Source organism: Triticum dicoccoides, chromosome 5B (assembly GCF_002162155.2).
Source record: "Triticum dicoccoides isolate Atlit2015 ecotype Zavitan chromosome 5B, WEW_v2.0, whole genome shotgun sequence".
NCBI classification, from domain to species: domain Eukaryota; kingdom Viridiplantae; phylum Streptophyta; class Magnoliopsida; order Poales; family Poaceae; genus Triticum; species Triticum dicoccoides.
This window is the reverse complement of record NC_041389.1, coordinates 654,483,935-654,496,889: the sequence shown is the minus strand read 5'-3', so window position 1 is coordinate 654,496,889 and position 12,955 is coordinate 654,483,935. Positions and strand designations below refer to the sequence as shown.

At 49.2% G+C, this 12,955-nt stretch overlaps 1 pseudogene; it reads left to right on the top strand.

The window, feature by feature from the left end:
• The first annotated feature begins 6,189 nt into the window (after nucleotides 1-6,189).
• LOC119306520 lies at nucleotides 6,190-8,833 on the top strand (annotated as a pseudogene).
• The last annotated feature ends 4,122 nt before the right edge of the window (nucleotides 8,834-12,955 follow it).

Below are 12,955 nucleotides of genomic sequence, written 5' to 3'. Positions count from 1 at the left end.
CGAGATATGCAAGTAAGTTCTAGGACAAGCTGGGGACCGGGCAGGTGTATGTGTGTGGGTCTGGATAAATTCTGGTAGATGGACTTGCGCTGAAGATCGAGGAGCTCAAATTGCAGATGAAGGTGAGGGAGGCTCTTCTTGGAGAGGAATTGAGGGGGAGGAGGGTTAAGTAGGCAGCAGCTGGGCAGGGTGGGTGTGGGTGGTGTGGTGGGTTGGTGTGGACCTGGCCGGAGGGGGAATCCGCCGGAGGGTGGGTTTGACCCGACTTATTTCGGGGAAGAAGATGGTTGGTGCGGGGTAAGAGAGGTAACCCAGTGTTGTTAATCGCTAATCATGCATGCATGCATCATCTGCATTATTGTGTGGGGTTCTGTTTAAACTTAAGCTAGGTTTTGTTCTCCAAAGCGAGTAGGGTTCTGCCATGCTTCCACTACAGTGGTAATATTTTATTGCGGGTGCGACGAACCCCACATATATCTATCTAAACTCTAGCTTGCACTCCAGTATATATTTTCTAATGCAAGTAGGACAGACAATTACCCTCGTGTTTCACAAACAGTTGTCTTAAAATGAGACGATCCACCCTCAGACCTCACTCCCGCTAGATGGTCAGTCAGTCGTGTACTCATTTTGTTCCCTCAGTGATCCATTGGAAGCTTCATCCAAAGAAAAGGAAACCAGCATTTACTTGTTTCTTCGTGCCACCGTGTGAAAGATACAGTCTCACTTCTTGGTGCACACTTGACTCTGCTCGGTGGACAAGATTCCCCAGAAAAACGGCTGCTGTCCTCTTGAACATCGCCATCGTGAGCACGATCGGAAGCAGAGTGAATTGCAAACCTATGCGTCAATGTGGTAGTTTTTTGCAATTCGCTCTCGCAAGCATGTTTATACATGGCTCGGTCTCGGTGGAAATTATTTCCCTTTTTTTCCTCTATATAAAAAGCAATTTTATTAACCCAAAATGTAGCATGGAAATGATTTCCTGGAAATTGCTTCATTCGCATCGCATACATACAGTCATACACACATGTCAAATTCTTGATTAAGTTAAGGTTCTGTCTATCGGAAATATTGAGCGCACCAAACGGGCGTGCATGGTCTGATATTTGACTTGTTTTGTGAGCAGGTTGATACTTGACTTTGTCCTTGATTGCCAACAATTATTAGTGGTCGATTTCTTTACAGGAACTTCTAACATTGGCCAGAGATCTAGAGGCATGAGTGTGTGCTGAGAATTTTACCAACCATACGGATTTCCTCGGTGGGTTGGTGAGACGCGTGAAGAAGCATTTGCAGGACGAGTTCAACAGTTGAAATGGCAAACCAAGCTAAGTAATTGGTCTATGGCCGAAAGTACCCTCCTGAGCCCGAGCTCAAATGAGCTTGTGTGAACAGCAAAATAAATAAAAAATGGTAAACTTTGACAAATGTTTTAAGTATTTGTAAATTTTCATCATTAAATCACATTCGTGAAAGGCATGCAAAAAAAAACTAGTGCTCCAAATTACTTTCAAAAGTAGTATTTTCGGAGCATCGTTTTTGTTTTGCCGTCAATCTGGGTGTGGGCCGATGCGGCGCGGTGTTGCCAGCGGCTTGGCAGCTTCTCGGGGTGCGTCAGGCGTGTGGCGTCTGCGTGGACCCCTCTCAAAACTAACCTGGTGGCGTGGTCCGGCATGGTGGCATTGCCCGGGCTCCTCTGGGCGACGACGACACTTTGGCGGCGGTGGTCCATGACACAGCTGATGGCGGTGGCTCGGGGTGGTCACGGCTGGTCGTGGCGGCGTCGATCTGATAGGTGGCGGGGAATGTCATTCAGTAGGTATTTCAGCTCTCAAAGACCAAATTTCACAAATTTGACCCCTTTTTTTTCTTCTGGATTTTCCTTTTTCCATTTTTTTTGCTTTGGATTTCTCTCTTTGAATTTAATTCAAGAAATGGTTAGCCAATTTTTCAATTTCAAATGAGCATGAGCTTAACTAGTAAAATCTCCACGATATATGTCAAGCCAAAGCCATCCTTGAGCATTTTATATTTCTTCATTCTTTTTAAGAAAATCCCTCTGTTTTGCACATTTGTGAAGGAGAAAGAGCACCATCCAAGTCAGATTATTTGCTTCCTACTCCCTCCATTCCTAAATATGACCTTTTTTAGATATTTCCATGCAAACTACGTACGAAGCAAAATGAATGAATATACACTCTAAAATACATCTACATTCATCCGTATATAGCCTGTATTAAAATCTCTAAAAGGTCTTATATTTAGGAACGGAGGGGGTAGAAAATTATGCTAGTATCTTGTGATCATGTATATTCCAAATATGCAAAAACATGATATCCTCCAAGTCAAATGTTTGCTTCCATTTTAGGCCTTCTCCTTCGGGATTGTAATGTGACTCTTACTTAATCAATACAATCCCCCTTTACCCCGCAAAAAAAAATGTTTGCTTCCAAATTTTCTGTCGGAAAGCTAGCAGAAAATGGTTTGGTTATCTAAACTTAAGAGTGTTGGCCTGAAATTTTCTGTCGCATGCTTGTGGTCGCGTTCACGATGTGCACGCGGATGACTGACCAAGAAATGGTCTCCACTGAGGACAGTCATGCCTGCCACTGCCAAGTCAAGTGCACACGACCAAAGTGTGAATGTATCTTTCAAGCTAGCCATGCAGCCCGCTATGACCAGACCACGTGCAAACCGAATATCCCTCATCATGTGCAAGCTTTAAGTTCAAATAAACAATATGCGGGGTTCGTCGCACCACACAAAATACTAAGTGAAAGTGAAAGCATTGTCCATGAATCATTAGCAGATAACAACTCCCGTTGTCCAGAGCATGTAGAACCCCACTCGCCATGGAGTCACAGGCCCACATATATACTTTGTCAAACCAAAGACCGTCGCTGTTTTTAAGATTTTCTATAGCAGCAGTAGTAGTAGTTTATGCATTGTGGAAGCAACCATCACGCTTGTTTGAAACGTTCCATTTATCGACAATACGACACATGTTTACATCAGTAGATTTGCACTTCCGTAACTCAGCTACTCAAGCACATGATTATCAGAGGAATGCACCTAGTTGAACACACAAGCACACGGTGGATGGCACGATTAACACTGAACACTTAGCATGTGAGGACGCAAGAAAATGGAGCACTTGACTCGGCCTCTCTTCTTCCCCGCACCAACCATCTTGCGCACCTGCAACCATCGTGAAGCGGTCAAAGCCACACCAACCACACCCCGCACCCCACCCTGCCTATTTTTTAAGAAATGGAGGAAGACCTCCGCTCTGCATCTGGACGATGCATGCAGCCACTTTATTAATTATTCACACAAAATCTTATAAAGTCATACAAAAGTAAGATTAAAACCATCATCTAGGCAACATCTATCGCTACTTCTATCTAGTTGATGAAGGGATGCTGATAGTCTGGACCTAATACCAACAGATCTCGCAGCCAAACATAACATCTAAGACCTGAGGTCCCAACCAGGACGCCTGCCGGGTATAGGGCACCTACCAATCCGACGCACTCCTCAACCAGTACGCCTGCCGGATATGAGACCGCCGCAGCCACCTGCCACCAATCCATCTTTAGTGCTGTACTGTTGCATGTACCTTGCCCGGTCTAGCTGCCGTCGACGCCACCACGACGCCAGACAACGCCACCATCCTGTGCTCGTCCATCATCACCCACCCACCGACGAGACACCGCTGCTCCATGCCGCTGAGACCCGCCGTTGTCGACGTGTCAGATACCACGCCGCTCCTCCTCTTGTCCCCTCTAGCCAACACTTGCTCCAAAATGATGCCCCCAGGAGGGAGAACGACATCGTAACGTCGCCATCGTCCGATCCGGTAAACCCAGATCTAGGGTTTCCCTCGGAGCTTTCCGATCAGGTTGAAGTGACCTGCAACGACGATGCCTCGAGAAGGAAACGACGTCCAAGACGCCGCCATCGTCCGCCATGACCATAGTCAGGCGCCGTTTTCACCGGAAGCCACGTCGTCCCGATCTCGCGGCTGGCTGGAACCGAGCGGAGTCTCGCCATGAAGACGAACGCCGCCTCGGTAAACCGGCGGAGATCCGACATCTCCTCGCCGGTCCCTCCACGCGCCGCCGGTCGGCGGAAGACCACCCCGCGGCGGATCCGATCGGGGCGTTGGATCCGCAGTCGCCGCCGCCGCCATCTCCGCGCAGATCAGGCACCCCGTCGGATGGGGCGCTGCCACCGCATCCGTCCATCTCAGGGCCGCCGCTCCGCCGGCTTATGGCGCTTCGGCCACCGCTGCAAGGCAAGGGATCGCCGCCCCAGCCACCGCCTTCGGATCCCACGAGAAGGGCCGCCCCTACCGCCTCAGATGAGATCTCGCCGCATCCACCCACCCAGCGGCCTTCGGCGCCGGGCCCGCCGCCGCCACGGCCCTCGCCGGCGGCAACGGCGGCAGAGGGAGACGCAAGAGGAGTCCTGCTGCGCTAGGGTTCATGGGCCCCTGGCGTCGCCTAGGGGGAGGCGACGCGAGGGGGAGAGGGAGAGGAAAAGCGGGCCTGGGTCTTCCAGATTGGCTAACTGCTGCAGTACCTCGATGAAGAACGGCCGCATATTTAACCCCTCCTCTCCCTCCATTCTTGTGCAAGAAGAGCTACCCTCACTCACCAACGTCTGCAGCCTGAGCTCTCTCCATTCCTCTCTGCCTACCAGAATTCATCCAGCGCAAGACCTGCCAGTCGTTTAACTTGCTTGTTTTCCTACTTCTTTGCACATCACGAATTCACGATGGAGTGCGAGAACACAAGACACATCGCCACCCATGGCATGGCTTGTGCGTGGCGCAGCCATCCATGGCCGACCCCTTGAAGTGGGGAGTATTTAAAGGCGTGTACAATGGTGTTATCTTACGAGTGTCACGTAGGATAAATATTGAGGTGGAGAAAGAACTCGTAAAAAAGACTTGTCTTCTTCTATTTAAGAGAAGACAAGTGATAATCTCTTAGTATAATATGTTTCACCATAATTTTAGGAATGACTATTATTAAAGATAAAGCTAAGAGATGATCCATTGTAGACATCTTTTTTATTATCCCTAAATTACATGCAAGACCTAAGATAAGACTATCTTATCAATCATTGTACATGCCCTAACAAAAAAACTACCACATTTTGTGGAACCGTGCCTATAAACTACCACTTTACAAATTTATGTAGGAAACTACCACTTTCTCACTAATCCTTAACTAAAAACTACCATGTCTGAAAAAAGCCTGATTTGCCTCTTTTAAACACGTTTCTGACCGGTTCGGCCCACACGTAAGCATTGACGTGGCACAATAGCAAAATCTGTTGCCGAGGAGCTCGCGGCCGCCGGCAAAGGGCGCGGGGCGAGCGGCTCCGGCGGCTCCAGCGGCGACCCACGCGGATGCAGTAGCGACCCGCGGCGACTCCAGCACCGACCCGCGGCGAGCGGCTCCCACAGCGACCCGCAACTGCCGCGGGGAGCGGCTCTAGCGGCGAAGGGCGGCGATGGCGGGTGCTGGGAGCCCGGGCGGTTGGAGGCGGGGGCGCGGCTGCGGGAGCCGCAACATGCGAGGAGCAGCAGCAGGGGCAGGTGTGGGCGAGCCATGCGTGGCGGGGGCATGGCCCGGGCGTAGCAGGTGTGGGTGAGCGCGCGTGGTACGGGGACGGCGACCACGGTGCGCATGCCGAGGGGCGGCCACGAGCTCCGCTGGCGCGCGCGTGCGGATGCGGCTCGGAGCACGAGCTCCGGCGCTCGGGCACGACGTTGATGCGGCAAGTAAGCGAGGGGGAGTAGAGGGGAAGCAGCGAGCGCTGACGATGGTGACGGGGAGCTGCACGGGGTGGTCGGGGATGCGGCGAAGTGCGGCTCCGGCAATTTGCGGGGCGGCGAACTGAGCGTGAGGAGGAAGAAAGGTTGTGCGGGCGAGAGGGTCATTGGAGTGCACACGGGGTATTCGAGGAAACGCCAGAGAGAGAGAGGAGGAGGAGGAAGACGATTGATGCTGACAGGTCGGCCCATCTTGTCAGAAAGGCGTTTAGAAGAGGCGAATCGTGCATTTTCCGACATGGTAGTTTTTAGTCAAAGATTAGTAAAAAAGTGATAGTTTTCGATACAAATTTGTAAAGTGGTAGTTTATAGGCACGATTTCAGAAAATGTGGTAGTTTATTTTGTTAAATACTCTGAAGTGGGGGAAGGCCGCGGAAGAGCTATCTAGGAGCCATCTGGACGCGGTGAAGCGGATGGTCGAGGAGTACCATAGGCCGGTGGTGACCATGGAGGGCGCCAGCTTGACAATTGCCATGGTCGCGGCTGTGGTAGCCGGTAGCGAGACCAGGGTGGAGCTCGACGAGTCCGCCCGCGGCCGCGTCAGGGAGAGCAGCGACTGGGTCATGAACAGCATGGCCTGCACCGACAGCTATGGCGTCAACAACGGCTTCGGCGCCACCTCCCACCGGAGGACCAAGGAGGGCGGCGCTCTCCAGCGTGAGCTCATCAGGTACGAATTCATTATATTGAACAACGTAGAAATTAGTGATCATATGTGTCTCTGGGTTATATATGAAAGCCTTATTTGTTTTTCATATTTCTTGTCTCTTCATCAGATTTCTTAACACCGGACCACGTTCTGCCAGCTGCTGCCACGAGGGCGGCGATGCTCGTCCTCGTTAACACTCTGCTCCAGGGGTACTCCGGCATCCGCTTCAAGATACTCAAGACAATCGCCAAACTTCTCAACGCCAACGTCACGCCATGTCTGCCACTCCGGGGCACGATCACCGTGTCTGGTGACCTCGTCCTGCTTTTCTATATCGCGGGTCTCGTGACCGGCCAGGTAAACTCCATGGCCATGGCTCCAGACGGTAGCAAGGTTAATGCCGCCAAGGCGTTCAAGATGGCCAGCATCGAGCATGCCTTTTTTGAGCTACAGCCCAAGGAAGGGCTTGCCATGGTTAAGGGCACGGCTGTTGTCTCGGGTCTCGCGTCCATGGTTCTTTTCGAGGCTAACATCCTCGGCGTCCTTGCTGAGGCTCTGTCGGCAATTTTCTACGAGGTCATGAATGGCAAGCCGGAGTACACCGACCACTTGTCCCACAAGCTGGAGCACCACAGATTGAGCCTGCTGCCTTCATGGAGCACGTCCTTGAAGGAAGCTCCTACATGGCACTCGCGAAGAAGCTCGGCGAGCTTGACCCATTGATAACGCCAAAGCAAAATAGGTACGCGCTCCGCACTTTGCCGCAGTGGCTTGGCCCCCAAATTGAGGTCATCGTGCTGCCACAAAGTCGATTGAGCGGGAGATCAATGCCGTCAACGACAACCCACTCATCGACGTCTCCTGTGGCAAGGCCATCCACGGCGGAAACTTTCAAGGCACGCCCATCAGCGTGTCCATGGATAACACAAGGCTCGCCATTGCCGCGATCGCCAAGCTCATGTTTGCGCAGTTCTCGGAGCCGGTGAATGACTTGTACAACAACGTTTTGCATTCAAACCTCTCTGGCGGCCGCAACCCGAGCTTGGACTATGGCCTCAAGGGTGCTGAGATAGCCATGGCCTCGTACTCCTCTGAGCTCCAGTTTCTAGGAAACCCGGTGACCAACCATGTCCAGAGCGCGGAGCAACACAACCAAGACGTCAACTCTCTCGGTCTCATATATGCTAGGAAGACCACCGAATCCATTGACATAATAAAGCTCATGTCCTCGATAGTCTTGGTCGCGTTGTGCCAGGCCATTGACCTCCGCCACCTCGAGAAAAATGTCAAGGATGAGGTTAAGAGTTGTGTGAAGACGGTGGTCAGAAAGACACTAGGCACCAACAACAATGGCCATCTCCACTACGCATGCTTCTGCGAGAAGGACGATCTGCTGCTCGCAATCGACCGCGAGGCGGTATTCAGTACGCAGACGACCCTTGTGGCGCCAACTACCCACTGATGCAGAAGATGCAAGCTGTTCTCGTGGACCACGCCCTGGCCAATGGTGATGCCGAGCATGATGTGGAGACGTTGGTTTTTGCCAAACTTTCCATGTTTGAGCAGGAGCTCTGTGTTTTGCTGCCGAAGGAGGTCGAGGCCGCCTTGAGTGCTGTGGAGAATGGCACCGCTGCGCAGCAGAACCGCATCACCGAGTGCCGGTCGTACCCGCTCTACCGGTTCGTCCGCAATGAGCTTGGGATTGAGTACTTGACGGGGGAGAAGACGCGATCTCCTGGCGAAGAGGTGGACAAGGTGTTCATCGCCATGAACTAGGGAAAGCACATCGACGCGCTGCTCGAGTGCCTCAAGGAGTGGAATGGTGAACCCTTACCTATCTGCTGAACAGCCTATCAGAATTTGAAGAGAACATAGTGTGCTTCAGATTTCAAAGTCTCCGGATGTTCTTAGTTGATAAGTGATAATATTGTTTTCATGTATTTTCTAGAAAGGTTATGTTTTGAAACTTGTTCTTACAGAGCTGCCATGTTGTTGCCAAAAATTCAACTGCATGACTATAGTGGTATGTAGCCAGTACAATATCTGTGATCTAAATTAAAAGGGTACAATATATGGTAAACATTCGTGATAAAAGTACTGGTTACTTTTTTGAGATCAAATGGTCTGTTGGAGGCTACTCCGAACAGTGCAATATATGGTAAACTTTCGCATGCCATTATCATTACGGTGTGAGGACTGAGGACATGATGCATAAATAATTCAAAGGTGGTGCGACGGCTACTAGACAGCAGATCAGAAAGTAAAAAATGTACCTACAAAGTCGCTGGACTGCGGTGTCTTCGTAGTTGCTAGTTACACATCAGTTTTATATTTCAGTTTTCTGTCTACAAATTTCAGTCTGATATACTTATAATGGAAGCAGGATGGCAGAGTCTTTGGATTTTTCCTGCTCTGATGCAGATGACTTGTCTTTCTATGTTCTGAAATGTCATGAGTATTTAACCAAAAACTACCCCACTTCATGAAAACGTGCCTAGAAACTACCACTTTACGAATTTGTGCCGAAAACTACCACATTTTTGCTAATATGTGACTAAAAACTACCATTTCGGAAAAGTGTCTGATTCGCCTCTTCTAAACGCCTTTCTGATAGGATGGGCCCACAAGTCAGGTTGACCGTAACTTTGACTGTTATTATAAATGGGGCCCACACGTCAACCCTCTTCTTCCTCCTCTCTTCCTCTTTTTGGCATTTATACAGACACCTCGTGTGCACCTACAAGCCACCTCCGCAGCCGACCACTGCCGGCGCTCACTTACGCACGACGGCGCACATGCTCGCGGCGGTGGCGGCTACGCGCACGGCTGCGCACGCACACAACCTAGCATGCAAAGCCAGCACAGTGCACGCGAAGCTACGGCTGCATGAGCAGCAATGTGCGGCAGCGGCAGCGGCGGGCGCAGCGAGCAGCGGCGCGGCGCACGGCGGAACGGGCGAGCAGCAGCAGGCGCGGCGCGCTACGGACGCGGCGAGCAGCAGTGGGCACGGCGGGCGACGTGCACGGCGAGCAACGAGGCGAGCTGGTTGCCGGCCGCCTCTAGCCGCCGCCACGGGCAGGAGCGCGTCGAGGCTGCCATGCTGTGCGTGCTTGATTCATGCTGATCGTGATGTGCATGCTTGATGTATGTGTGTGTGGTCTGTACGTGCTCAACAACAAGCAGCGGCGGGAAGCAGCAGAAGTTGCGGCGGCAGCGGACAGTAGCAAGGGCCCGTGGCCAAGCAGGACGTCCCGGGCTTCCTCCGACGTGAGTTGCCCCTGCTTAAGGCGTCCCCGCCTCCCCGGCTGCCGCTCTGCTCCTCGCCGGAGCTGATGGCCACGGACGAGCAGCAGAGGCCGAGCGCCGAGGTCGGGCCGCATGCTGCGCGCCGCGCCTTGAGCGGTTGTGCATCTGGGCCAGCCTCGGCCTCGAGCGTGCGTCTGGCGCGGGCCAGCGCACAGCTGCGTTGCGCGTAGGCGGCGGTGCTTGGCCACATCCCGGCGGTATACATCTTCGGGATCTCGGGCGAACTGCAGGTGCACACGAGGTGTTTGTAGAAATGCCAAAAAGAGGAAAAACAAGGAGGACGAAGAGGGTTGATGTGTGGGCCCCATTTATAATAACGGTCAACCTGATTTGTGAGCCCTTCCTGTCAGAAAGGCGTTTAGAAGAGGCGAATCGGGCAGTTTTTCGACATGGTAGTTTTTAGTCACAGATTAGCAAAAAAGTGATAGTTTTTGGCACAAATTCATAAAGTGATAGTTTTTGAACATCTTTGCATGAAATGTGGTAGTTTTTTATTAAATACTCGAAATGTCATATGCAAGAAACTGCTAGTTTCTAATCACAGAAATAAGAGAGCTGAAAGAGAGTTCAAAATCAACATGCGGGTAACATTTGACCAGGAATACACTAAATCAGCAGGCGATTTTCATTTAAATTGATATTCACAACGATTTTGCAATCTTGTTTTTGGTATGGTGCTTATAACTCCCACAAGTCTAATAGCACTATAGATAACTGAATGAAACCAGAAGAAAGAAAAAAAAATATCTTCTTGGTATTTGCTTTGGATAGAACACAGGGATCTTGGGATTTTCAGAGATCACATATGATGTTATAATTCCAGTGTTACTGCGCTTACTTAGGACACTCAACAATCAAAGAATACAGTGAACAAAACCACAATACACAAGGAACATATAGTTCTTCTTGGTATTTGCACATAGGATCGGACAATTAGCATGGGACAGAAGTCCGGTCGAAGCAGGCAAAATAAAATGAGAATAAAAACCTTTGTGGCGCCTTAGATGGTCATAGGAAAGACACGACTGATGAGCTGAAAGAACCACGACCATATGTCAGTATAGCTAGACAGATTTCTCAAAAAAAATATAAAAATAGGGGGCTAGATAGATTTGTTTGGATCAAATTTAATTAAGCTTCCTCGTCTCTCCTTGGTGATTCTTCATGACGCCGGGGCGGTGCCTCCTACGCCCTGGTGGATTCAAAGGAGCATAGTCTTTCTCTTCGTCGTAGTCCTCGCCGACCTCTACCTCGTAGGTGACTATGCCCTTGGCCTCCAGCTGTTGCGCGTAGTCTTTTTGCAGCTCTAGCATCTCACGTTCATTGCTCTCCGCGACCTTGGCTGTGTCGGCCTTCATCGTGTAATAGCTTGCCGCCAGCTCCGGGAGCATTCTGATCATATCTTCTGGCAACTTTGCCGTGTAAGGCATCGGCTTGTATTCAATCAAATATCTCGAGAAGGTTTTCCCTGCTTTCTTTCGAAGTACTTCTTTGCTTTTATATATCATTCTTAATGTGTATATAGATTTGTATTCCTTTGCCTATCTACACTAGCACTACCGCAATAGGTTGATGTATCTATCAGACTAACAAATGCCTAACGATGTTGCTCTTTTTCCTTCAATTTCAGGATACCATTACAATTTCCTGGTTCACAGCATATCCCTTTTTGAAGCGGTTACATATTTTCTGATTTAGATGTAGAGCACGATTTAACTGAACATAGGTTACCAATGTATTACCAAACATTCCATCATGTGTTAGATTTTTTTTGGACTCTTAAATGTAGGAGAATCAAATGATGTATTGTTGTGGTCCTTGATAGAAGTCCGAGTCTATTGTTATTAAGTCAAATATACGTAGGATTAATTCTTGGTATATGCCCCATCCAGCCATTCCTCCTTGAATGCTTTTAGACTTACAGTTTAAGAGACAAAAATCATATTCATTCAGATTCAATTGATGCATTTTTTCTGTTTGCAAGTTAAGCCGCAATAAAACCATCTTCACTATAAACATTTTGTAGTGTGGAGTGTCCGCCAATAATCCTTTTCTTATGAATTCTTTGTACACATATTGTGCTAATATGCCATGGAATGACACATCTAGGTTTCTCTCCAGGGTATGATTGTGTTCTTTTGAGGGTCTTTTGAAGTGTATCCTTTCCAGACATCCACAAGTATTTGCACTTGTATGGCAATGTAAAAAAAATCAATGGTTCCATCTAAAAGTAAGTCAAAACATCAGTTTCTTATTCTGAAATGCTCTCACCATTCAAGAGCAACGAAATCTACTAATTTATTAAAATATTTTAGAAGCAATGCATCATTTTTGAACTACTAAAAAGCACATACATTCCATATTTTACTGAACTAACAAAGTGAGGGTATTTAAGCTCATTTTGCATCAGCTCAAACTAACAGTGACAAAATATTTAGAAGTATAAAGTCCCACCGCAACGCGCGGGCATCATCATCTAGTTTAAACTATGCTTGTGTGTTTCCATAGCACCCCAACCTATCTCACCAGGTAACATTTATCCAAAATAAAGAAAATACATCCGTTGTTACAAACTTGGTAGCAATCTTGCGCACATCCAGGGCAACACAAAAGGATGGCCTTACTTCTTTTTTGTGTGTGTGTTGGGAGGATGGACTTACTTTTAAGAGGATTAATTTTGAGCCCGGACATAGGTCCAATACAGAGCGGGAGAAACTTTAGGTTTGAGATTAAGGTAAGAGTTCATTCTTCTCACTGAGCATTATCGTGTGGGGAGTGATACCACAGACGAATATGTGTGGCAGGGTGTTATCTGCAACTGTGCCTCATGAATTGATCAGTTTAAGACACAAGATGAAATGCATTGCATCAACTCGACTGATCGGCTTGCCCGCTGGTGGCAGCAATTCCCTTGTTGGTGAAATTCTTGTTACACGAATGTAGCGTGGAGATGCTTCACGTTGGCAGGAGGACACGCCTGTTGACATGGATGTGTGGCCACACGAGGAAGGATCGAGTCCGGAATGATGATAGAGTTGAGGTAGCACCAATTGAAAAGAAGCTTGTCCAACATCGTCTGAGATGGTTTGGGCATATTCAGCACAGGCTTCCAGAAGCTCCAGTGCATAACGAACAGCTAAAGCAAAGAATG